Source organism: Nomascus leucogenys, chromosome 2, assembly GCF_006542625.1.
Source record: "Nomascus leucogenys isolate Asia chromosome 2, Asia_NLE_v1, whole genome shotgun sequence".
Taxonomy (NCBI): domain Eukaryota; kingdom Metazoa; phylum Chordata; class Mammalia; order Primates; family Hylobatidae; genus Nomascus; species Nomascus leucogenys.
This window is the reverse complement of record NC_044382.1, coordinates 69,346,958-69,373,579: the sequence shown is the minus strand read 5'-3', so window position 1 is coordinate 69,373,579 and position 26,622 is coordinate 69,346,958. Positions and strand designations below refer to the sequence as shown.

Here is a 26,622-nt window from a genome sequence, read left to right as displayed (position 1 = left end):
GCTACGGGGTGCCTAGATATTCAGTCAAATATTATTCTGGATACTTCTGTGAGGGTGTTTCTTGATGAGATTAACATTTAAATTGGTAGACTGAGTACAGCCATCTGGCCTGTATAAATGTAGATGGGCCTCATCCAATCAGTTGAAGAACGGAATGGAAATAAAGGCTGATCCTCTGCCAAGAAAGAAAGAATTGTTCAGCAGACTGCCTAAGGACTTCATCGGCACCACTGGCTGCACCTGCCGGCCACACTGCAGATTTGGACTTGTGCATCTCCATAATTGTATGAGACAATTCCTTATAATAAATTACTTTATCTATCTACACACACACTCACACACACTATTGCTTCTTTCTCTGGAGAGCCCTGACTAATACACTGCTGAACTGAAGATATTTGCTATGCTTCTTAGGTGGTATGCATGGAACAGGCTCTAGTTCTAATGGGAAGAACATCTGTAAAGTTTCTTTTCTGCTAGGCAGGGGCTACTAGTTTATAAAAGCAAAGACTTTTTTGGGCAGCAGCATGAGAGATTTGGATTAGACATTGTGAAGAACTTCCAGGAGGTGAAAAGTACTATGACACATGCAAAGGGAAGAGTGAAAGGAATTCTGTTTGTTTGTGGTTGAGGGCATCAGGGCAAGAGGACAGAGGGATGACTGAAATGATCTTTTCAGAGCTTTTCTGGTTTTGGGGAATGATCCAGAAGGCAGCAATTGTTGCCCCTAATAATGTGACCACCTAGAAAGAGTCACGTTTTCATTCCCCACACTCAAGAATGAACACTCCTGCTAAATTGCAGAGATGCTGAGGGGTTCCCAGGGTCATGATCAGATGGGATTACCAGGCTTGGGCTGGGCCTCCTGGGATGTGGACAGTGAGATGGACAGCTCCAGCCTCAACTCTCTGGTGGGTTGTTCTGTACAGTGTGCACATTCTCAGGACAGAAAAAAGGAAGAGAAAGGATTTTTATATTTTTCATGTGAGAACTCCACTCCAGGCCTGGGTAGGTGCTTTTCTTACAGTGAGAGAGTTTTTTTTTATTTTTATTGTATTTATTTATTTATTTTTGAGATGGAGTCTCACCCTGTCACCAGGCTGGAGTGCAATGGTGCGGTCTCAGCTCACTGCAACCTCCGCCTCCCGGGTTAAAGCGATTCTCCTGCGTCAGCCTCCCGAGTAGCTGGGACTACAGGGGTGTGCCACCACATCTGGCTAATTTTTGTATTTTTAGTAGAGATGGGGTTTTGCTATGTTGGCCAGGCTTGTCAACGAACTCCTGACCTTGTGAGCCACCTGCCTCGGCCTTCCAAAGTGCTGGGATTACAGGCGTAAGTCACTGCGCCCAGCCTACAGTGAGAATGTTAATCCTCATATTATCTCTTTGAGGTACTCAGGTACTCACCTTGCTGTCACCATTGAAAAATGCACATTGGTTTATATGATTATTTATTGCAAATTTAATGCTTGTTCCTTGTAAGATGGTTAGAGAGCACATAGCTATATAAAGTAAAAAGTGGAATTCCTGCCTCCTGTTCCATGCCCCTACCCCTTATAGTGACTATCTTGAGTAATGTTGAAGGCATCCTTTTCAACTTTCTACAATACAAGTACAAACAATATGTGCACATAAGGGTTTTAAAAAATAGCGTGGGAGAATAGACATAACATACAATTTACTATTTTTACCATTACTGCCATCCTTCTCCAGAACTTTTTCATCTTCCCCAACTGAAACTCTATTTCCATTAAATAATAACTCACCATTCCCCTCTCTCCCAGCCCCTGGCAATGACCATTACTTTCTATATGTACAAATCTGATTACTCTCAGTACCTCCTGTAAGTGGAATCATATAATATTTGTCCTTTTGTGTCTGGCTTATTAATTTGGCATAATGTTTTCAAGATTCATCCATGTTATTGCATGTATCAGAATTTTATTCCTTTATAGGGCTGAATAATATTCGATTGTCTGGATATACCACATTTAAAAAAACCCATTCATTCATCAATGGACATTTAAGTTGTTTCCACCTTTTGGCTACTGTAATAAAAAGCTACATGAGCTTTTATAAGGGCTCATGTGCTTAGATAGGGCCCACCTGTGTAATCAAGGCTGCCCTCCCCACCCCAAGGTCCGCACCCTAAATTCCATCTGCCAGCACTGCTTGCCATGCTGCTGTGAACATAGGGGTATTAGATATCTGTTTGAATTCCTGCTTTCAATTCTTTTGGGTATATGCCCAGAAGTGGAATGAATAAATCCACATAATTCTATGTTTTATATCTTTAGAACCTATGTACCATATTCTACAGTAGCCAAACCATTTCTCATTGTCACTAGCAAGGTGCAAAGGTTCTAATTTCTCCAGTGCTTGTTATTTTCTACTTTTTTGATAACAGCCATCCTAATGAGTGTGAAGTGGTATCTCATTGTGGCAACAAAGGGTTTTCATTTCACAAAATGGAATCGTACGATGTACGTTGATCATCAATCCTTCACTTAAGAAGTCCAGCCTGGTGCCTTTTTATAGTAGCACATACAAGTTGCCTCTTTTATGGTCCATATTCTTATTTTACAGGTGAAGAAACTGTGGCTTAGTGATTTCAGAGGACACAGCAGTTCCTTCTGGGAAAGGGGTTGGAAGCTCCCGATTCAGCTACTAGAGCTGCGTAATACCTAAACTGGCGGCAGAAAACAGCCATTTGTTCACCCCCTCTGCAGGTCAGGAGTGGGAAGAGAGCTTGTCTCTGTTCCCTGATGTCGAGGGCCTCAGAAGGAAACCTTGATGGCTGCTGTATTTTCAACTGCTGCTGTGACAAATTACCACAAACTTGGAGACTTAAAACTATCCCAGTTTATTATCTTACAATTGTTATGGGTTGGACGTCCTGTGGGCTTGAGTGGGTATCTGCTTAATCTCACAAGGCTGAACTCAGAGCATGGCAGGGGAGAGTCCATTTTCTTGCTCGTTCAGACTGTTGGGAAAATTAATTTCCTTGCAATTGTGGGCTGCCTTCTTGCTGGCAGTACTCCAGTGAAGAGGCAGCATGCATCCCTTGGCTTGGAGTCCCATTCCTCCATTTTCAAAGGTAGCTACAGCAGGTCGAGCCTCTCTTCCTTTTAAGTCTCTTCTGCCCTTTCTGATTACATCTCTCTGCCCCTCCAATTCTGTTTGCCAGCTGTCTGGCAGCCGAGGAAATGTTCTTTGCTTGTATAAGGGCTCACGTGCTTAGATAGGGCCCACCTGTGTAATCCAGGCTGCCCTCCCCACCTCAAGCTCCACACCCTAAATTCCATCTGCCAGCTCTGCTTGCCATGTGATGTAGCAGATTCACAGGTTCCAGGAATTAGGGCATGGAGATCTTTGTGAGATGGGAGGGGACATTATTCTGCTGGGTGCTGGACTCATTTGAAGGCTCATTCATACACGTGGCTGTGGGTAATCTTGGCTGTTGGCCGAAACCTTGGCTGGGCAGCCAGCTGGACCCATATGGTCTGTCCATGTGACTGGGCTTCCTTACAATGTGGAGCCTGGGTTCCAAGGGTAAGAAGAAGGGGAGAAAAAGTGAGGGGAAGAGAAAGAGAGAGAGAGGGAGAGGGAGAGGGAGAGAAGCTGTATCTGTGTCCTAGCCTTAGAAGTCCCATAGCATAACTTCTTTCTTAGTGAGTTTTAAGGAAATAGAAATAGACTGTAACTCCTCCAATTCTTTTTCCTTTTTTATATTTTTGTAAGATGGGATCTCCCCATGTTGCTCAGGCTGGTCTCGAACTCCTGGGCTCAAGCAATCCTCTCGCCTTGGCCTCTGAAAGTGCTGGGATTACAGGCAAAAGCCACACACAGGGCCTTTCCAATCCTTGATGGGATGCGAAGATGTTCTCTCCAAGACCACATGGGACTGAAAATATTTCGGAAAACACAGCTTGCCATATCCTCCTAGGTAGCACTAATGACAACAACACAACATTCACTGAGTTGTCACCAAGTCCCAGGCTCTGTTCTAAACACTTTATCTGCGTTCTCTAATTGTAACCCTCACTGCCACCTTGCGATGTCAATACTCGCCTTGTTCACATATGCAGATGTGGGAACTGAAGCACAAAAGGGGAGCTCTAGCACGCTTCGTGGATGGCTGGGTGTAGGGGAACAGATTGCTGAAGAAGTAGAGCTGGGGGAAGTGAGGCTGGGGAATGTGAGGGAGAGGAAGCATGCAGGGAGGAGTCTGGGGTAAGAGTGGTGGGAAAGGCTGGGCAGCCCCACACTGGAGCCAGGCTTTGAAGGACAGATCAAACTTGGGTCAGTGGTGGTGGGAAGGGTGTTCTGTGTGTAGGGCTAGGGCACGGACTGAATCAAAGTACGCATCGCGGCGGTGTGGGCACATTGGCTGAGTGTAGAGAAGTGGTGGGGTATTAAGGAGAAGCAGTGGAGGCCAGGAATGTTGGCTGGGATGTGCAGATCTTCTGCTGGGGGACCTGGGAGCCAGAGCAGGTGTAAGAGTAGGGCTGATGGCAAGAAGGGCTTTTCTGTTCTGGAAGGGCAGTCTTGGGGTCAGGGACAGCGACTGAATTTGGGATCATGTTTGGTATGAGGCCATATCTTTATCTCCAAGCAATGTCCACTCCACTCCCCATCCTCTTCAGTCCTGGAGGGACGAAAGCTCTGTGGGCTCCTCAAGGTCTCCACACAATGTGCTGAAGGCCAGCTGGGCAGGGGGTCAGTGGGAATGCACAGTGAGCTGGGCTGCCAAAGCCTCGGGCTGCCTCCCTCTCCTGCCCAGCTGGGAGCCTCGCCTCATCGTGCTTTGGCGGTGGTGGCAGGGCTGCCTGCATCCCCCAGGTACTGCAGGGCTGTCTCTCCTCTTTGCATGCCTCTTTTTGCCTCTATGTCTCTGTTTTCCTCTGCAGTTCTCATCCCTTCCGCCCATGTGCAGCAATGCGTCTCTGACCCAAGTCTGAGCCCCTTTTAAAGATGAAGAGATGGAGGCCCAGAGAATCTTGGTCCCAGGCCTCCTCAGGAAAGCTGACTTCAGGGCTTTGGGGCAGTCGGTGTGCTGAATTCCCTGTACAACCTTCTGTGCTAGACCGAAAGCCATTCAGCAAAGCTCATAGCACTTGCTGGGCTAGCTCTGAACTCAGAGGGGCATCAGAGGCATCCCCCCCCACAACCGGCCGAGGAGCATGGTCGGGCACTGGCAAAGGTTCAGGCTCTGCATCCACATGCCTAGGTGCCAGAGCTCTGCCACTCACTAGCTGTATGACCTTGGGCAAGTCACTTGATTTCTCTGTGCCTGAGTTTCCTTATCTGTAAAATGGGGGTAACAAAAGTATCGACCTCATGGAATTATGTGAGGATGAAAAGGCTTGATGCATGTAAAGTGCTTTGGAGAGTTCCTGGCCCCTGGTAAGAACTACAAAAATATTTCTAGGCAGATAAATATAAACAGATTTTTAAAAATATACAATAAAGCCTAGTGGTTTAGAGCATAGGCTTTTCAGATGGATGCAGTCAGCACTTCCTGTGAGATCACAGGCAGGTTATTTAGTCTTTCTTAACATCTCTGAGCCTCAATTTCCTTATCTGCAAAATGGGAATTAGACAGAGTTGGAATAAGGATCGAATGAGATCATGCAACTTGGAATAAGGATCGAATGAGATCATGCAACTAAAGTGCCTAGCAGACAGTGAGCGCTCAGTGAACAGGTTCATCAGGTCCCTCTCCCACACCAGGCCGAAGGCAGGAAGAGCTGCCGCTTTGGCTAGTGGAGGATGGGTAGAGGTGGGTGGTATCTCATTGGAGCATCAGGGGAAGGCCTGGTGGGAGCCTAACCCTGAGCCTTCCTCATCTCCCTCATCAAGATGGGTGACAGGTGCTGGGGACCTGAGAACTGGAGCCTTCCATGCTGACCTGGCCAACAGAGCTCCACTGGCCTTCCTCTGGGACATCTGAGCCAGGAGCCAGAACCCAGGAGCTGGCTGGGGCATGGCTCTGACCTCTGAACTGTGAAGTGCACTTGGGGCCTCTGGTCCTTTTGCACTGTGTTTTCTTCCTACATGGGCTCCAGACTGGCTCTGCCTCACCCTCAAACTCCAACCCACGGCCCCGGCAGCTGCCAAAGGTCTCTGCTGCTTTTCCCACTGTCGGTCCAGCCTATGCAGGCTTTGCCCTCCTTCCCCAGACCTCATTTCCAAATGGAAAATCTTGGCATTGGACGTGGCCTTCAGGTATTTGTCGCTTATTCCTTTTGCCTCTTTTGGGAATCTCCTTCCCACCTCCATGGGGGATGCCAACCAAGGGTCCTGCCTCCCTTCCCCAGGGCAGATCATGTGACTTTTGTGGGCCAATCAGGAGACCTCTCCTGCCTGGAAATAAGGATTGGTCCAGAACTGAACATGTGATTCGAGGATGGCCAATTGGAGTTTCTTCTGGGGAGATTGCTAGGGATGTGGGGAGAGAGAGGGTCTTCGAAATCAGCAGCTGAAGGACCATCCTTCCTGTTATTGGGAACCAGCCTGCCTGGTGTCAGAGCTGATGCAGAGGAGAGCTGAGACTTGGAGAGAGAGGCGGGTTCTTGAGGACACTGCTCGAACCCCTGAATCCAGCCATGCCTGAAGGGGGTGTTTGGCTCCCAGTTATATAAGCCAATCAATTAATTCTCTCACGCTCTCTCTTTTTTTTTTTTTTTTTTCTGGAGCCAGTTTGAATTAGGTTTTGTTACTCTCAGCCCAAAGAGTTCTGACTAACCCAGAGCCACATTTGGTGCCCCTTCTTCTATTTGGTGCCCCTTCTTCTACCATCCGTCTGCCCATGTCCCTTCCTAATCTTTTTCTTTTTCATCTCCTGATCCTTCACTGTGGTTTGAGCTTTTAGGCTACTTCTTGCCAGTGGGTAGGAGAGGAGACGAGGGAAAGGAAGACAGAGTGGAAGGACGGAGGTGATGGAATGGGGAGGCAGAGGTGTGTCATGAGAGTCCAGGGAGGCTGAAAACCAAGGATGTGGCTGCAGCAACCCCACAGATGTGCACAGCTCTCATCAGCCTGCCTATTTTAGAGAGAAGAAAATAGACACAGAGAGGTGGAGTGACTTGTTAAAGGACACACAGCTGGGAAGTGGCAGAAGTGGGATTAGAATCTGGGTCTTTGGACTTTAAATTCTGTTAACACAAAACCTCAGGCTGTCAGAGGGAAAGGGCCCTCACTCAAGCTTCTCATTAGGCAGATTAGAAAATCTGAGGCCCAGATGGAATAGAGGCTGGGTCACTGTCCCCCCAGTGGTGATTTATGGGATGCATGGCAGAGGTGCAAATGTGCGCACACACACACATAGGCACACACACACAGGCACGCCCTCCTATCAGAGTTCTCAGGGAGTCGGTAAAACCATTCAGGGTGATGGGAATGGGTGAATTGGAGGCACAATCAGGAGCATAAACAAAAGCTCTTTAATAAAATATTAAACATAGGCCAGACCCCTTCCCCACCCATCCCCACCCATGCCTGCTCCCCAGAGGCCTCTACATTAACTTCCAGTCTTGTCTCCACACCAGTGCCCCATATCTCTAAATAATGCATGTCTGCCACTATTTCCTGATTCATCAGTTTTGGACATTATCTATTGACTTTCCAAGATGATGGATGAGAATTTTGCTCCCACTCATACCCCCTCCACTCCGCCACATTCTCCCATTATTAATTTTCGGTGCTTCTAGTGGTTACCTTTCTAACTTGGAGGACTAGACCTGCCCCTTTGTTTCTGGGTCATGCAATGCTAGAAGCATCTCCTGAAGCTTTCAAAGCTCTTCTTGGTAAGATGAGGCTCTCCAGGCCCTTGCCCTCCCTGCAGCTCTACAAGCCCCCTCTCCTGGTGGCCAATCACATGCTGCAGGGACCAGACAGTCACGAGTGTCATAGGACCCTGGGCTTTGAGTCTCTGAGCTCATGTTCCATCACTCCACTCAGTCTTTCCTCTCGTGTTCTGTCTCCCATCCTGGGCTCTGCCACAGCCCCCTGCAAGGAGAGGGAGTATCAGCCTGGTCAGAAATCCTGTGGCTTTCCTGGGGACATTCTGCTTCTTGGGGTCGAATGGCCCAAGGATTTCTAATGTGGCCTCCCCACTCCTTCCGCATCATCACTTTGAAATAGAAATGATGAATAGAAATAGGTCTCCAGTGGGCTTGCTCTTCTTATGAAATTATCTGGCTTCATTATGTCATTAGAAAAAGAGAGAATCAAAACACCCCAAAGACTGACAGGCAGTTTGACAAGTGTCAGCAGTCAAAGTCTGAATCTGTCCTCTGAGTTTGCAATCACTTAGCTCCCTCCCCTTTACCTTTAAAACATGAACAATGGGGTCTTTTGTGGGGTTTGTTGCTTCTGCTGGGCCCTTCTGAGTCACTGCATATTTTTATGCGTTCAGTAATATACAGTGTGAGTCATTCTCCAGCTTGGGGGTATTTTGGGACTTGTGGTGTTTTACTTACAATTGCAGAAAAAATCAAATATTGCAGAGGTGATAAAAAATACAGCAAATTCATATGACCTAGCTCAGTGTGCGTACAATTCCAGGACGGCAAAGAGAGCCATGGCATGAGGTCATTGCCAAGGGTTCTTTGGGGAGTGTGGTTAAGGTACAACCCATTTTTTTTGCTGAAGTCAAATAAGGGGGTGATTTTAACATCCCTAAGAAATCTTCTTAGGCCAAAGGTTGAAGGTGCCAGTCTTCATCCCACTCGCAAGAATCTAGAGAGGAGAGGAAGTTCCTCCCTCAACGAGAGCTGTTTATTCCAGATTTTCTAGTTTCAAGACTGGGGTGTTGGCTGTGGGAAGGGGGTCGGATGGAAGCGGGGATGGAGAGGATGGTGCTGAAGCTGTTTCCCCAAATGGGCCATGGCTTCAGCTCACCTGGCTCTGACAGAGCCCCCATCTCAAGAAGTTGGGGGTGACAGTGGCTGAGTCAGGCTGGTGAAAGGGCTGAGGCGAGTGCATTTGCCTTGAGAAACTTTAGGGGGAGATGAAGGAATGCTGAGTGTCCCCAAGGGGATTCTGTCATAATGGAGAAACTGTGTCACAGTTGAGCAGCTCCTGACAGGTGATGTGTCATGGAACCAGGCACTAAAGCAGGGATGAATATCACTTTCCCCCACCAGAATGTCCCTCTTACTGCTCTCTTCCCTCTGTTATACCACACACCTTGGACCAGCCACTTCCCCACTGTGGGCATCGGTTTCCCCATCTGTAACAGTGAACTAGATGATTGACAAGGCTGACCCAGCTGGATGCTCTGCTTTTCTGACATGATCTAGGCTGCTGAGACTAGAGCCCTTGTTCCTCCAGGAGCCCAAGTGTGCAGGGCACCGAGGCAGGTCCCAGGGAGTGAGGTGTGGCGCAGGTATTGGGGTTTCAGCATTAATTGCATTCTGAGCACATGTCTACCTCTCAGAGCTGCGGGGCCTGTCTCTTTCTATTAGTTTAACAAGCCCTGGTATTAATGAGATTGCTCTATAATTGAACCTTTTCACGGGTCCCTCGGTAATGAAATTATGCTAATTTGCATTCAGCACCACCAGGCATCCATCACGCGGGACCAGCCGGGAGCGGCCGGTGAGGCCGTGTGAATGCGCCGCTAATTATCACCGAAATGAACAAACCCAGCAGTATTATTATTTCATCTTCTGCCCCTTCCCTTCCTCACTACCCGCCTCCCCCACCCCATCTATATTTTTGTCTTTTCATTCACATGACTGCCGGGGCAGGGGTGGGAGAGGGTGGGAGAGGGTGCCGGGGAGGATGCTGCCTCTCCACTGTGTGGCAGCATGGACCAGGGAACAGCACAGGCCCGGGACCGCCTGCGGGCTCCATGGGTGCAGGCGTGGGGCATGTGTGCACGTGTGTGTGAGAACCCATGCTGACGTTTCTCAGCCCGTGTGCAGCATGTGCTGGTGTCCGGGTGTGCAAACCAACTGCATTTGTTCGTGAGGCTGGGTATGTCAGAGTGTGAACATAACCTTGGGTGTGTGTCTGTGCTGTCGCGATGCAGGCATGCTTCTGTCTGGGCAGGTCTGTCTGCTTGTGTGGGAGTGTGTGTGTCCTTGTGAATGCGGTGTGTGTGTCACTGTCCTGGCTGGGGGTCACAGTGTGTGTCTCTGATGAGGGCCTGAGTGCGTGTGTGTGTGTGTTTTTGCCAGTGTGCATATCTGTTTCAGTGGGAATCTCAGCAAATATCTGTGCTTGTGTCATTGTGTGTGAGTGTGCGGTATAGACGTTAGTACATTTGTGCATGGGGCCTGGCATATCAGTGTGTGTTATAAGGTGTGTGTTTGGGATGACTGGTGTGGTGTCTGTGTTGGTGTGAGTAGGTTCTCAGTGTGTGTCTCTGTGTGCCTATGTCAGTGTTTAGATGTGTGTGAACATGTGTGAGCATCTGGCCTTGTGTTTGGGAATATCCACTTACTTGACTTCAGAATGGTGGCCAGGAAACCCAATGGCCTGGGAATGGTGGCTCACTGAAACTGCTATACTCAGAATGGCTCTTGGTGAAGGGACAGGGCCACCATGACAAGGGGACAACTACAGTGCCCTCCTTTCCATTTGCTGAGCCCCAAGGATTCCTCCTGGTCTCTCAGGTGAACCAAGAATAGCTCAGACTGATTTTCTGGCCAGGCCTGCTGGATGGAGGCTTGGAGGAGAAATTTTATCTGATTCAGAGACAATATTTTGATATTCCTTTCTAACCTGAGTATGTGCAGTAAGATTGACTCTGGCTGCGCTGGGTAAACACTTCTTTGGTGCCCCTCTGTGCCAGGCCTGCTGGGTGCTTGGGGCTAATGGGACTGGGAGGGAAAGAGGCCACTGAAATACTCTCTGGGTGTCTATTAGGGCAGAGGCGAAGCTCCTAATAAGAACGTGTCCTGGCTCTGCCAGCAACCAGGTACTGACTTTGAGCGAGACTCTCTCCCTTCTCAGAGACTCTGTTTTCCTGGCTATAAAATGGGAGTTGGAGACACATTGGCTAAGATGAATTCTAAGATCCCTTCTAGCAATGGAATGCCATGGCTCTGAGAGTTGTACTGGGGGAGCTGCTTTTACTGTGTGGTGAATAAAAGTCTGGACTTTGGAGACAGTCAGCTCTGAGCTTGAGCAAGTCAATTAATTTTTCTGATTCTCCATTTCTTTTCCACAAAACATTTATAATAATATATGTTATTATATATTTGTGTTGTGGCTAAATCAATAATGTGCTGGTAAATGTATAACAACCAGCTTGATAAAAAAGTTGCACGTATGTATGTAAGTTAATTATAAAACTTACTGATATAAAGGTATGTAATACAGAATTTACAAATAATAAAGTATACAGTTCTTTTTATGATAAATTCCACATGGCCAGTTGATTCTCCAAGAATGCTTTTGTTGATTTTTATCAAACTCTGCTATTCATAGACAACCTACAGTTGCAATTGACAAATGAGTATAGTTCTGACATGAATATTTGTTGGTATTTTTGTTTTTTTTAAATGAGGAAGATATAAGTGAAACAACTAAAATATCCATCAAAAATTTAATTTTTTGTCGTCAGCATAAGAGACTTCTTGTTGAATTTATGATTAACATCATTTTCTTTCTTTTTTTTTTTTTTTCCAGAGACACAGCCTTGCTCTGTTGCCCAAGCTGGGGTGCAATGGTGTGATCATAGCTCATTGCCACCTTGAACTCCTGAGATCAAGCGATCCTTCTGCCTCGGCTTCCAAGCAGCTAGAACTACACACATGTCACCCCATATGGCTAATTTTTAAAATTTTTTTAAGAGCTGGGGTCTTGTTATGTTGCCCAGGCTGGTCTTGAGCTCCTGGCCTCAAGTGAGTCTCCTGCTTCAGCCTCCCAAAGTGCTGGAATTATAGGTGTGGACCACTGCTCCCAGCTCTCGTCAGTTTCTTAAAGTCCAGATAATCAATAAAACAATAAATCAAGCCCTGCTTTGTGGTGTTTGCTGATTTCCACGGTGAAGAGACTTCTACTATGGCCAGTTTAAAACAACATGATGTCACTAATGCTGAAGTGGGGAAGAGAGGCACAGGAGCACACAAGCACATACTATTTTCACTATAAAGATACAATAGATATAAATAACCCCAAGAGCATGGATCATAGGAGAATAATTAGAAAGTGATGATTTTTAAGAATTACTAACTTTTGTTTTTAATATAATTTATTTGATTGTAAATTTATATGATTTAATTTGTAATGGTAGATGTATTTAACAACCCACTGACACTTTTTTTTTTTTTTTTGAAAATTGAACAATGGACCTTTGCAAGCTGGTATGAATGACCTCCAGCATAGACACTGAATGGAATAAAATAATGCAAGACCTAATACATTTTAGTTACTCAAAATAATTTAGCTATTATTGTTAGTAGTAGTAGTAGTGATAGTGATACTACATAAGTAGTATTTTAGCACTACTTCTTACCCACTAAGAGATATCTGCCCTGTAACATGTTGATTTAGTCACAATTTGTGACTAATTTTCTTCATTTGTGAAATGGAGTTCACAATCCTGTCTCTATTTCCTAGAAGTCTCAGTGAAATGTATGGAAACACTTTGGGAATGCCATGTGCCTGGAAACTGGGTAGGGCCAGGTAGAGCCACAGAGACAGCAGCAAGTATAGGCAGCTTATACTTGTGATGTGTGTGTGTGTGTGTGTGTGTGTGTACAAATACTTTTAAGATATTGAGATAAAATATCAAACACTGGAGTGCACACATCTGAAGTCTACAATTTGGGCTTTGACAAGTGAGTGATTGATAACATTTCCATCACTGTAGGGGGTTCCCTAATGCCGTTTTCCAGTTCAGTCCTTCCACTCCCACCATGGGCTATGAATGTTCTTATTTTTGTCAACATAGATCCATTTTGCCTGTTTTTGAACTTCATATACAATCATCCATCATTTAACAATGGAGAATTGCTCTGAGCCATACATTGGTAGGTGATTTTGTTATTGTGTGAACATCACAGAGTGTACTTACACAAACCTGGATGGTATAGCCTACTACATACACACCTAGGCTATCTGGTATAGCCTATTGCTTCTAGGTTACAAACATGCAGTGCACGTTACTGTACCGAATGCCATAGGCAATTGTAACACAGTGGTATTTGTGCATCCAAACATAGCTAAATATAGGAAAGGTACAGTGAAAATATGAAATAATCTTATGAAACCGTCATCATTGACTGAGACATTATTATACAGTGCATGACTGTAAATACAATCATTCATGTGTAATCTTTTATGTCTGGCTTAGTTTGCCCAACATTATGTTATTGAATCCATCCATATTTAGCATGTATCAGTAGTTCTTTAGTTTTGCTTGCTGAGTATCCCACTTGTAATTCACTTATTAATGGACATTGGGGTGGTTTCCAGTTTGGGGCTATTATAACTAAAACTTCTATGAGCATTCTTGCACATGTATTTTGGAGGCACATATATTTTCATCTGCTTTGGGTAAATACTACCTAGGAGTAGAACTGCTTGGTCATTGGTAAGGTTTACTTCAGACACCCACCTAGGGTGGTTGTACTAATTTATACACCCACTATCAATGTGTGGGACTTCTGGCTACTCCAGATTTCTGCCAATATTTAGTGTTGTCAGTGTTTTTAATTTTAGTTATTATCGTGGGTGTGTAGAAGTATCTCATGTGGTTATAATTTGTATTTCCTTGAAGACCAATAACATTGAGCAATTTTTTGTATGTGTATTCTATGACATTTACATATGTTCCTTCATTAAGTGCCTATTCAAATTTGTGCTTGATGTTTATTGAATTGTTAATATCTGTTATTATTGAGTTGTAGGAGTTCCTTATATATCATAATTTTTAGCCTTTCATCAAGGATTTGTTTTGCAAATATTTTCTCCCAGACCATGGCTTGCCTATAAATATTATTAACAAGGCCTTTTGATGACCATTTAAAAAAGTTGATGGAGTCTAAGTTATTATTTTTCTCTATTGTTATTGTTGTTTATATCTTATCTAATGAATTTTTGTCTACCCCCCAGGTAGTGAAGATAGTCTTCTGTGCTTTTTTTCTCCATTTTTGTAGTTTTAGCTTTTACATTTAAGTCTATGATCTATCCAAATTTGTGTATGGTGTGAGGTAAGGGTTAAAGTTCCTTTTCCACCTTCTATTTATACAGTTGTTTCAACACTATTTGTTGAAAAAACTTCTTTCTTTAAGTTGTCTGGATGACTTTCTTGAGAATCAAATGATTGTATATATGTGAATCTTCTTCCGGGCTCTCTATTCTATTCTATTGATCAATTTGTCTATACTTTTCATTACTATACTATTTTGGTTATTATGGCTTTATAGGAAATCTTGAAATCAAATCATATGAACGCTTCAATTTTATCCTTTTTTCTCTCTCAAAATTGTTTTGGCTATTCAAGCTCCTTTGAATTTTGATGTAAATTTAGGAATCAACTTGTACATTTATACAAAAATAAACTTTCTGGGATTTTGATTGAGACTGTCTTGAATATTTATATTAATTCTGGGACAATGGACATCTTAACAACATTGAACTTTCAATCTATGAACATGGTATAGCTATTTATTGAGGCCTGATTTCATTCCCCACAGCAAAGTTTTTTAGTTTTTGGTGTGGAGTTTTGTTCATATGTTGTTACATTTATTCCTAATTATATTATGTTTTATATATTATGGCAATGGTATAATTTTTAAATTTATTTAGAATAGTAGTATTTTATTTACTATTATATACAAATATAATTGTTTTTTGTATATTAACCTTGTTTCCTGCAACCTTTCTCAATCCACCTCTTAGTTTGAATAGTATTTTTGGTAGATTGCTTAGGATTTTTCTTTGCAAACAATCATTGTCTAAGGCAGCTCAGGCTGTTAAAACAAAATACCATAAACTGGGTGGCTCAAACAACAGACATTGGCTGGGTGCCATGGCTCAGGCCTGTAATGCCAGCACTTTGGGAGGCCAAGGTGGGTGGATCACCTGAGGTCAGGAGTTCAAGACCAGCCTGGTCAACATGTTGAAACCCTGTCTCTACTAAAAATGCAAAAACTAGCCAGGCATGGTGGTGCACCTCTGTAATCCCAGCTACTCAGGAAGCTGAGTGGGAGAATTGCTTGAACCTGGCAGACAGAGGTTGCAGTGAGCCAAGATTGTGCCACTGCCCTCCAGCCTGGGCAACAGAGCAAGACTCCATCAAACAAAAACAAAAACAAAAACAAGAAAACCTAGACATTTATTTCTCAGTTCTGGAGGCTGGTAACTGTATCACCAGATTTGGTTCTTGGTGAGCGCCCTCTTTCTGGCTTGCAAATGGCTACCTTCTCTTTGTATCTTCACATGGCAGAGAGAGGACACTCTGATGTTTCTTCCTCTAAGAAGTGGTGGCAGTACTTATAAGGGCACTAATCCCATCATGAGGGCTTCGCCGTCCTGAGCTCATCTAAATCTAATTACCTCACAAAAGTCCCACCTCCTAATACTATCACATTGGGGGTTAAAGCTTCAACATAGCCTCCTCCTCCTGAGGAGGAGACATAAATATTTAGTCAACAATAATAATGTAATCTAGAAATAAATGTAACTATTTCTTCTTGATGTTTATGCCTTTCAATTACTTTTCCTCTTCTTAAAAAAAATGTTTTCTTTTTTTTTTTTTTTTGAAACGGAGTCTCGCTCTGTCTCCCAGGCTGGAGCGCAGTGGCGCAATCTCGGCTCACTGCAAGCTCCGCCTCCCGGGTTCACGCCATTCTCCTGCCTCAGCCTCTCCGAGTAGCTGGGACTACAGGTGCCCGCCACCACGCCCGGCTAATTTTTTTTGTATTTTTAGTAGAGACGGGGTTTCACTGTGGTCTCGATCACCTGACCTCGTGATTCGCCCGCCTCGGCCTCCCAAAGTGCTGGGATTACAAGCTTGAGCCACCGCGCCCGGCCAAAAAAAATGTTTTCTTAAACCTACAGCACCCGGTATTCCCTTGAAGTCTCCCATCCAAGCACTAACCAGGCCTGATCCTGCTTAGGTTCGTAAGGTCAGATGAGATAGGGCATATTCATGGTGATATGGCTAATAGACACACACACACACACACACACAAGATCTTTTAGGACGAAAAATGTTGCTAAATAAATTCTTTTTCTTACTTCCATTGCACTGACAAAAATCTCCAATACATATTGAATAGAAATACTTAGAAGAGACATACTTGCCTTGTTCTTGATCTCTGCAAGGAAGTATTAAACATTTTGTCGTAAGTATGATCCTTATGGTAAGTTTGTTTGTTTTTAGTTTCCTTTTATTATGCAGAGGAAAGTTTTCTTCTATTTCTAGTTTCCTGCTACCTTTTGAGTGGGTGTTAAATTTGTTAAATGATTTTTATGTATCTATTAAGATGATCATATAGTTTTTCCTCTATTTTGTTAATGTGGTAAATTACATGGCTTGCCTTTCAAATATTAAATCAATCTTGCATGCAGAGATACATTTCATTTTGTTGACATAATGTATTATCCTTTTTATATATTGCTGTATTCTATTTGTTAATATTTTGTTAATTATTTGAACTTATGGATATGAGGGAGATTGTACATATTGTGCAATTTTCTTTTATTATAATATTGGCATCTAGATTTTTTGTGGTATCTTATCTTTTTATTGTGGTAAAATAAACATAACATAAAATTCACCATTTTAACGATCTTAAAGCATACAATTCAGTGGTATTTAGAATTTGCATAATGTTTTGCAACCATCATCATGATCTAGTTCCAGAACATTTTCACCAACCCCAAAGAAAATCCTGTATAACAACTCCTAATCCTTTTCTGCCTTTTGTCCTGTAGCAACCAGTAATATGTTTTCTGAACCTATGGATCTCTCTTTATGTCCTAGATAGTTCATACAAATGAATTATACAGTATATGACTTTTGTGCCTAGTTCTCTCACTTAGCATCATAATGTTTAAGACATGTATCAATGTTGTAACTTGTAACAGGACTATATTACCTTTTATGACTGAGTAATATCCCATTATATGAATATCCCATATTTTGTTTATTTATTCATCAACTGATGAACATTTGGGTATTTTTACCTTTTGTCTATTGTGAATATTGCTACTATGAACAATTTGTGTACAAGCTTTTGTTTGAAAACCTATTTCCAATTCTCTTGGGTATATAATTAGGAGTGGACTTGCTGGGTCAGACGGTAATTCTATGCTGAACTTATTGAGGAACTGCCAAACTGCTTTCCAAAGTGTCTGCACCATTTTACATTTCCACCAGCAGTGCATGAGGGCTTCACATTCTCCATATTCTCACCAAAACTTGTTATTTTCTGTTTGTTTTATTATAGCCAACCTAGGGATAACTCATTGTAGTTTTGATTTGCATTTTGTTTATGATTAATGCCATTGAACATTATTTCATGTGCTTCTTGGGATTTTCTATATCTTCCTAAGAAAATGATTATTCAAGTCCTTTTCCCACATTTTGATTGAATTGTCTTTTGCTTGTTGAGTTATAATACATATTAGATACCATACTTAGCAGACATATTATTTGCAAATATTTTCTTTCATTTTTAAGATTTTTTTATCGCTCTCTTGATAGTGTTCTTTGATGCATAAAAGTTTCTAATTTTGATTAATTCCAATTTATCCATTTTTTTATTTTGTTGCTTGTGTTTTCAGTATCATATCTAAAAAGCTATTGCCAAATTCAAAGTCATGAAGACAGCCTTACATTTTCTTCTGAGAATATTATTGTTTTAGCTTTTACATTTAGGTCTTTGATCTATTTTGAGGTAATTTTTGTATAACGTGTGAAGCAAGGGTCCAGCTGAATTCTTTTGCATGCAGATATGCAGTCATTCAGCATACTTGTTGAAAACTCTATACTTTTCCCATCGAATGATCTTGGTTGGCACCCTTGTCAAAATAATTAACCATAGATGTGGTGGTTTTATTTTCATGTTTTGATTATAGACCATTCTCAATTCTATTCTATTGATCTATACATGTATCCTATGGCAGTACCACTCTATTTTGATCTATGACTTTGTAGTGAGTTTTGAAAACAGGAAACATGAATATTCCAAATGTATTATTCTTTTTCAAGATTTTCTGGTTATTCGGGGTTCCTTGCAATTCCACATGAATTTTAAGTCCACTTTTTCGTTTTTTGCATAAAAGGCCATTGGGGTTTTGACAGGGATTGCATTGAATCTGTAGATTACTTTGGGTAGTATTGACATTTTAACTGTTTTAACTCTTCAAATCTATAAACACAAGATGTTTTTTCATTTATTTAGGGCTTCTTTCATTTTTCAGCAATGTTTTATAGTTTTTAGTGTCAGTCTTACATCTTCTTGGTTAAATTTATTACTAGGTATTCTTTTTCATACTATTAAAAATGGAATTGTTTCTTTTTTCTTTTTTGAGACGGAGTCTCACTCTGTTGCCCAGGCTGGGGTGCAGTGGCAAAATCTCAGCTCACTGCAACCTCCACCTCCCAGGTTCATGCAATTCTTCTGCCTCTGTCTCCCTAGTAGCTGGGACCACAGGCGTGTGCCACCACTCCTGGCTAATTTTTTGTATTTTTAGTAGAGACAGGTTTCACTGTATTAGCCAGGATGGTCTCCATCTCCTTACCTCGTGATCAACCCGCCTTGGCCTCTCAACGTGCTGGGATTACAGGTGTGAGCCACCGTGCCCCGCTGGAATTGTTTCTTAACTTTACAGATTATTCATTGCTAGTGTGTAGAAATACCACTTATTTTTGTGTGTTGATCTTGTATACTATGACTTTGCTGAATTTATTAGCTTCACTTGAGTATTTTTGTATATTCTTTCGAGTTCTCTATACATAAGATCATGTCATTTGTGAACAGAGTTAGTTTTACTCCTTTCCAATTTTGGTGACTTCATTTCTTTTTCTTGCCTAATTGCTCTGGCTAGAACTATTTCAGTTTTGAATATAAGTGATGAAAGCAAGAATCTTTGTCTTGTTCTTGATCTTAGGGAGACAGCTATTAGTTTTTCACCTTTGACTATGATATAAGCTCTGGGTTTTTCATAGATGCCCCTTAACCAGTTGAAAAGCTTCCCTTCTTTTCCTAGTTGTATTATGAAAGGATGTTGTATTATGTCAAATACTTTTTCTGTATAAGTTGAGATGATTGTGTGGGGTTTTTTTTGCCCCTTCATTCTGTTAATGTGGTATATTACATTGATTTTCATATATTGAGCCACTCTTTCATTCCAGGAATAAATATCACTTGGTCCAAATCTAAATATGCTGTTGGATTCACATATACATTCATAAGATATATTACCTGGAGCTTTCTTTTCTTGTGATATTTTTGTCTAGATTTGGTGTCAGGGAAATGCTGACCCCATAGAATAAGTAAGAAATGCTTCCTCCTTTTCAAATTTCTGGAAGAATTTGAGAAGGACTGGTATTGATTCTTCCTTTAATGTTTGCTAGAATTTACCAGTGGGTATGTCTGGTTCTAGGCTTTTCTTTTTTGGGAGATTTTGATTAACTGATTTCATCTCTTTACTTGTTATAGGTCTGTTGAGATTTCTATTTCTTCTTGAGTCAGTTTAGGTAATTTGTATCCTTCTAGGAATTTGTCCATTTAATCTGGGTTACATGTTTGGCATGTAATTGTTTACTTAATCTCTTTTTAATTCCTTTATTTCCCAGTAAGGTCAGTAACAATTCCCTTATTTTCATTCCTGTGATTTCTTCTCTGATTCATGGGTTATTCAGAAGTGTGTTGTACAATTTCCAAATATTTGGGGATTATTAAAGTATCTTATTGTTATTGATTGCTAAATTAATTTCATTGTTGTCAGAGATTATACTCTGTAAAATTTCTATCATTTGAAATTGATTGGATTTATTTTCTGGCCAAACATATAGTCTATTTTGGTAACTGTGTCATGTGCACTTACAAAAGATGTTTATTATGCAGTTGTTGGGTGTAATGTTTTCATAAATTTCTAGTAAATCAAATTGGTTGGTATTATTTTTCACATACTCTTATATTTTGTCTAACTAGTATGAGAAGGGTTTTATAATAAGTTACTATGATTGTGGATTTGTCTATTTTTTCCTAGTTATGTCAGCTTTTGTTTCATGTATTTTAAAATTTATTTTTAGGCTTATAGGCATTTATAATTGTCATATCTTTCTAATGAATTCCCCTTTGGTAATTATGAAATGTGCTCACTTATTTCTAGAAATGCTCTGTCTTAAAGTCTATTTTTCTGATAATATAGCTACAGCAGCTTTCTTATGTTTGTTGTTTGCATAGTATATCTTTTTTCCCTTTCCTTTTAATTGTTGTCTTAATATTTAAAGTATTTCTTTTGTAGGAATAGAGTTGGTCTTGTTTGTGTGATTCAGAATGACAACAGCTGCCTTTTAACTGGAGTGTTTAAAGCATTTACACTTAATGTAATTATTGCTATGACTGGGTTTAAACCTATGATCTTATATTTGTTTTCTATTTCACTGACTTTTTACTTCTGTCTTCCCTTTCTGCTTCATTTTGGGCATACAGCATACTTTTATATTCTATTGTATTTTATTTTATTTATTCTCTTTTTAGCTCTATCTCTTTCTATTTTTAGCTATCCTACTCATCATAGCCTACTTATAAATTCACTTAAAATTTAAGTGAAATTTTAACTTTAATTTTAATTTTAACTACTACTTCACTTTAAATTTAAGTGAAACCCTATAACACTACAATTCCACTTATCTTTCATGTTCTTTGTTTTCACATGTACTGTTTCTACATATAATTCCACAAAACAATGCTATTATTTTTGTTTTAAATAGTCAGTTGTCTGTTACAAAACTAAAGAGAGGAAAAGATAATCATTTATGCTTAGCCACTTATTTATTATTTCCAGTGCTCTTTATTTTTTCCTCAATAACTGAATTTCCACCTGATTTAATTACCCCCAAATCTAAATTACTTTTGAAAGCATTTGTGTGTGTGTTTGTGTGTGTGTGTGTGTTGAAAGTGTTGACAATGAATTCTCTCAGCCTTTGTTTATCTGAAAATGTCTATTTCACCCTTATTTTGAGCAATATTTTTGCTAGATACACAATTCTGAATATATATGTATATATATATGTGTGTGTGTGTATATATATATTTTTTTTTCTTTCACCATCTTAAAATACGTGCTTTAAAAACATTTATGGTATTTACTATTGGGGTCTGCTGAGATCTTGGATCTTTCAGCTGATGCTTTTCATGAAATTTGGGAAATAATCTTTTAAACATTTTTCCTGTGCTATTCTCTCTCATCAATCTGGGACCCCAATAGCCTGTGTCTAACTATTCAGTAAACTACTTAATATTATTCCACAGTTGATGAGGCTCTGTTAATTTTTTAAGTGTTTTCTCTCTGTTCTTCAGATTGGATATTTTCACTGATCTAGCCTCAAGTTCATTGGCTTTTTCTACAATATCTAATATGATTCTAAATATTCACTAATTTTAGTGAAGATTTCATTTCATTATATTATGTTTCTTAGTTCTAGAATTTCATTTGGTTCTTTTGTAGTTTGTATTTGAGTCCTTATTTTTCACTCATCATGTCAATGTTTTTGTTTAAATTGTTAAACATATTTATAATAGCTGTTTTCAAGTCCTTGGATGTTAATTCCAACTTCTGAACCTCTCAAGGTTATCTGGTTTTTTTTGTTGATTTTGGGTCACTTTTGCCTACATTTTTGCATGTGTAGTAATTTTTATTGTGTTCTGGATATTCTGAATTTTGTTGTCATCCTTTAAATGATGTTGATTTTGTTATGGAAGGCAGTTGAATTACTGGTGGAGTCTTTTGATTCTGTTGGACTGAATTTTATTTTTTGTTAGAGTACATCTATTTAGGTTTTGTCCTTAGTTTTAGGACATGGTTCTTTCTCTAGGATGTGGTCCTTACCTTTTATGCATAGACTTTCTGATTTCTCAGCTGAATGGCTGAGGTGCTCAGCAAGGGTTTCTTCATTCTGGCTGGGCCAGAGCCCCCTACACTTTGTAGCCTCTGGTATCACCATTCAGCGCTCAGCCTTCAGCAGCAGCTCTCAACTAGGCTTGCAGAGGCTCACTGTGTATATCCATAGCACATCTATTGGTCAAGGATCTTCAGGGAGTGTGTCCCAAAAGAAAGTTCAGGATCCTATTATTAACATATCCCCCCCATACTCTAATGTCCTGGCTTGAAAACCCAGAGTCATTCAGGCTGGTGAAATGCCCAAGGAAAGAACTTGGGAAAGGGAAAAGTCTTCTACAGGGTGCTTCCTACCACTTTCCAGCTATGTGAACAGGACAACTTGCCTAATTTCCCCATGACTCAGTTTAATCACTTGCAAAATGAGGATAATAGTAGTACCCAACTGATAGGGTCATATTGAAAGCTAAATGAGATAATACATGTGTGATGCTTAGAACAGGGTCTAGCACGTAGTAGGTGCTGTCTAGGAATTATCTGCTATTTTTCTTCCTGGCCGTGCAGAGCTTGTCTGTAGCTCATGCAAATAGTGGCAGCATTTGAAAGATGAAGCTTCATGATAAGACAAGCTCATTCTGTACCCTTGTGCTGAACAGCATTAGAAGCTTTCTGGGGCATTTATAGGCTAGGAAGGTGTCTTAGTTCATTTGTGCTGCTATTACAGAATACATAAGACAGTGTTTTGCCCAGCATACCCAAGAGAATGCTGGATTTGTGCACAACTGTCACGAAAATTGCCATTTACTAGGAGTATAACGTGGGCCAGGAACCTTGCTAAGGACTTCTGTGCATTACCTCCAGTCCTTAATTTCTGTAGGTGGCTTTGACGAGCCTGTGTGGGTGTGTGTGTGTGTGTGCAAGCGTGTGTGCGTGTGTGTGTTGCTATTTAATCCTTTCATTTCCAGTATACAATTCCCTGTTAATTCCTTTGGGCAAAGAACATTTAGCTGACTTCTTCTGATTTTTATTCTGCAGCACTGGGGAAAGGCCTGCACATATAGGAGTAGACACAAATATTATTTGGAAGAGAAAAGTGGACCCAAACAGCCTTGATTTCCCTCACACTTCAGCATTCTCAGCGTGACAAGCTCTAGATTAATCCTAGTCTGAAGGAAACTTAGGACCAGAGGTCCTTGGAGGCCACTGTGTATAATGCTTTCACTTTAGAAAATGGGGAAACTGAAGCCCAGAGAGGGGAAGCCTTGTACTAGGCTGAGCAGAATCACAAATGCTTTCAATGTTCAGGTGTCAGGGCATATAGAGCAGGGCTTCTCAAGCTTGGCTGCGTTTTAGGATTATCTGGGAGAATTAAAAAAACCCTGATGTCCAGGTCACAGCGCAGACCAAAGAAAACAACTTCTGGAGTGAAACCTGGTCATCAGCAGTTTTAAAATCTGCCCAGGTGATTCCAATGTGGGGCCAACTTTGAGAAGCAGTGCTTTAGAGAGCACAGGCACCAGCAGTTTCCAATCTGTCTCCCAGGAAACCCAAGGGTTTGCAGAGTTATTTCAGAGGGTGCTGGCAGATAGGATAAGGACAGGGAGTCTCCAGACCTTCTTGTTTTGCCTTAATCTAAGGCTCTGCTTGCGTCTGTTTTGTTTATTGCTCCCTTATAAAGTATCACTTGATACTTTATACAGAGTGGCCTTGATACAAAGTGGCCCCTGCGATGCATCCCTAGCTCCATTCCTCCAACTTTGCAGATGGAGGAAGAGGTGATCTGTTCAATACCACATCAAGACCCTGAGAGAACCAGGACTTAGACCCCATCTCTTGACTCTCAGCCCGAGTTCTTCAGTCACACTCTGATCCCAAATTCTTTTCTTTTGAAATGATGTAAGTCCTGCAAGTCCCCCCCAAGCATCCACATGTTCCCTCTTAATCCCACTGGCATATCCACGCTCTCCTGTGGACCGAATTGTTTGTTTTGGGTTCTGCAGATTAATCAAGGATAGCTGGTGGTCATGGGGCATTTTGGATATAGAGATTATGTAGGAGGCTGCGAGTTGTGGGGGGGTAGAAACTGACATCTAATTAGCCTTCATTTTAAGTCTCGATGCAGCAATTATGACTTCTGAATAGCAGTGGTTGTTACCGAGGATGGTCGCTTAAGCAGTGCACATAATTATTATAATTACTGTGTACCTAATGATGCCTAATAAGGAGCAACATTGCACAGAGGCGCGGTTGCTGCTCAGCCTGGTGGTCTGGGCTCTGGAGGGGGAGCAGCCGGGGTTCCGATGCTTGTGTGGGACTGTTTTGTAGGGACACCAGGCTGCCTGTTGGAGACTAGGGGCTGCAGAGTGCACAGGAAGGGAAAGCTCCTAGAGTGCACAGGAAGGGAAAGCTGTGCTGGCATCAGCTCAGAGGCAATGAGTGTGGAAGTTGCTAAGCTGGAGCTGTCCTCCTTTAACCATTGACTTCAAGGTTTTACTTAGATCCATGCTAATTCCAGGCCTTACGGGAACTCTGCTTGCGGAAGGCACAAATGGATAGCCTTCATGGATGGAGTGTGTGTGTGTGTGTGTGTATGTGTGCGTGTACTAATGAAAAATAACCACAAATCTTTATAGAGGGTGCACTACGTGCAAAGCACTTTATATTCGTTATCTCATTTAATGCTTACAACAACCCCATTTCACAAAGGGGGTAATTGGGGTCCAAGAATAAACACAGCTAGCATTTATTAAACACTTGAATATCTGCCAGGTGCTATACATACATGATTTCACCTGATTCCCACAACAATGCCATGAGATAGAAATTATTATCATTGCTTTCTTATTCATTCCTGTCCTACAGATGAGGAAGCTGAGACACAGAGAGTGAAGACTTCCAAGGTCATTCAGCTGATACGTGGCAGAGCCAAGATTTAAATCCAAGCAGCTGAACCTTCCTTCTTTCCCTAACCAATACTGTATTTATTAACTAGCATACGCCAGGCACAGGCCAAAGCAGATTACATTCTAGTTTAGGGACACCAAACAAAATCAGATAAGCAAATAAATATATATTATCAATTATAGCAGGATAGCAGGATGAGGAGGTGGACAGGAAGAGAGATGAGAGGAGGGGTCTATTGTAAGGAGGATATACAGTGAAGAACTCACTAATCACGTGACATTTGAGCAGCGGCTTGAATGTAGTGAGAGGAACAGCTGCGTACTAAGTTGGTGCCAAAGTTGGAGCCTGATCCTCTAAGGCCTCCTAGACCAGGATAATCTCTTGGTATTTTATTCTAAATGTGTTGGAAGCCCTAGGAGGGTATTGAGCAGGACGTTGTGTCTCAGAAGACGGCATGAGCATTTTCCCAATGATCTGGCTAAAAATCTGGTGTAGCTCACCCCATTAGTGAACCGCCCATATCCCCTGGGCACTCACCTTTAGACCTGAAGGCTGCTTACTACAAAGTCCAGAAGCTCTGCACAGTGCGACAGAGGGGGACCTAGCTCCTTAGCCGCTCAGGTCTGAGATGGCTGCTCCACTTTGTCTCCCCAAAGTTCTCAGCAGGAGTAAGCTGCTCCCTACATGGAAGTCCTGTGCCTTCTCCATGGACAGAGCGCTTCTGCAACGTTTGCAGAGTTTGTCCTTCTCTGACCTCCACCTGGCCCTGGCCTTGGGCACCCATCAGGCAAGGGTGCTGCTCCCTCAAGACCTTTCCTCCCCTGCCCACCCCCATCTATTTGGCCCAAACACTGTTCTAATTTCCAGTTCTCTGAAGAGAGGTTCTGATTGGCCCATCTCGGCTTGGAAGGCCCCACCCCTTCTGCACAGTCCAATCAATGGTGCTGAGGGTGGAGTCTGGTGATAGAAAGTGGCCTCTTCTGCTCTGTGGTTGGGGCCAACACTCAGAGGAGGCGGGGCCGGGATTTCATCAGGTTCTGGGGTTCTGGGACCCCCATTTGCCCAGTTTACAAACTCCCCATCTGGTACTTTCACTGTGCCTGGCACAGAATGAGTGCTTAATACAAACCATAATTCAGATAATCCGAGTTCCTGCCTCTACTTCTTCACCTACCAGCTGGGTGACCTTGGGTAAATCGCCTGGGATCTCTGTCAGTTTCCTCTTATATTAAGTGGGAACAAGGACTATACCCCTCAGGTTGGCAGGTGGAGGCATCTCATCAGGGATGTAAATAAGCATGAGCTCTCATGTACTAGGCATCTAGGAGGAGATGCTGATATTCACGTTGGGCTAATTATAATCATTAGTACTAGGGACTACCGTCCCCCCACCTAGGACGGCTCTGGAGCTGCCCTTTTTCTCCCCGCCCCCACCACGCCCCTCCCCAATCCATGCTCTGCGCTACTGTGCCGGGACCTTGCCTCCCAGTTAATGGGGGTATTGTCCCCGCCCTGCGGGAACAAGGCGAGCTCAGCTGGCCTTAGTCACAGGTCAATTGCTTCATACAAATCCGCAGGGATCCGCGGATGCCCTGACAAGGGGCGGGGGAGGGAGGGCTCCGCGTTGGGGGCAGACAGCCCCAGGTGCTGGAGGTTGCCGCGGAGAGGCCCGCCCAG

At 42.3% G+C, this 26,622-nt stretch overlaps 1 long non-coding RNA gene across 1 annotated transcript; it reads right to left on the bottom strand.

Moving 5' to 3' along the window:
• Positions 1-2,847: 2,847 nt before the first annotated feature.
• LOC105739325 lies at positions 2,848-26,211 on the bottom strand. Its single transcript, XR_001115232.2, has 2 exons — positions 25,483-26,211; positions 2,848-3,539 (listed from the first exon to the last, which is right to left on the bottom strand). It is a non-coding gene; the product is annotated as an uncharacterized LOC105739325 (long non-coding RNA).
• Between the last annotated feature and the right edge of the window lie 411 nt (positions 26,212-26,622).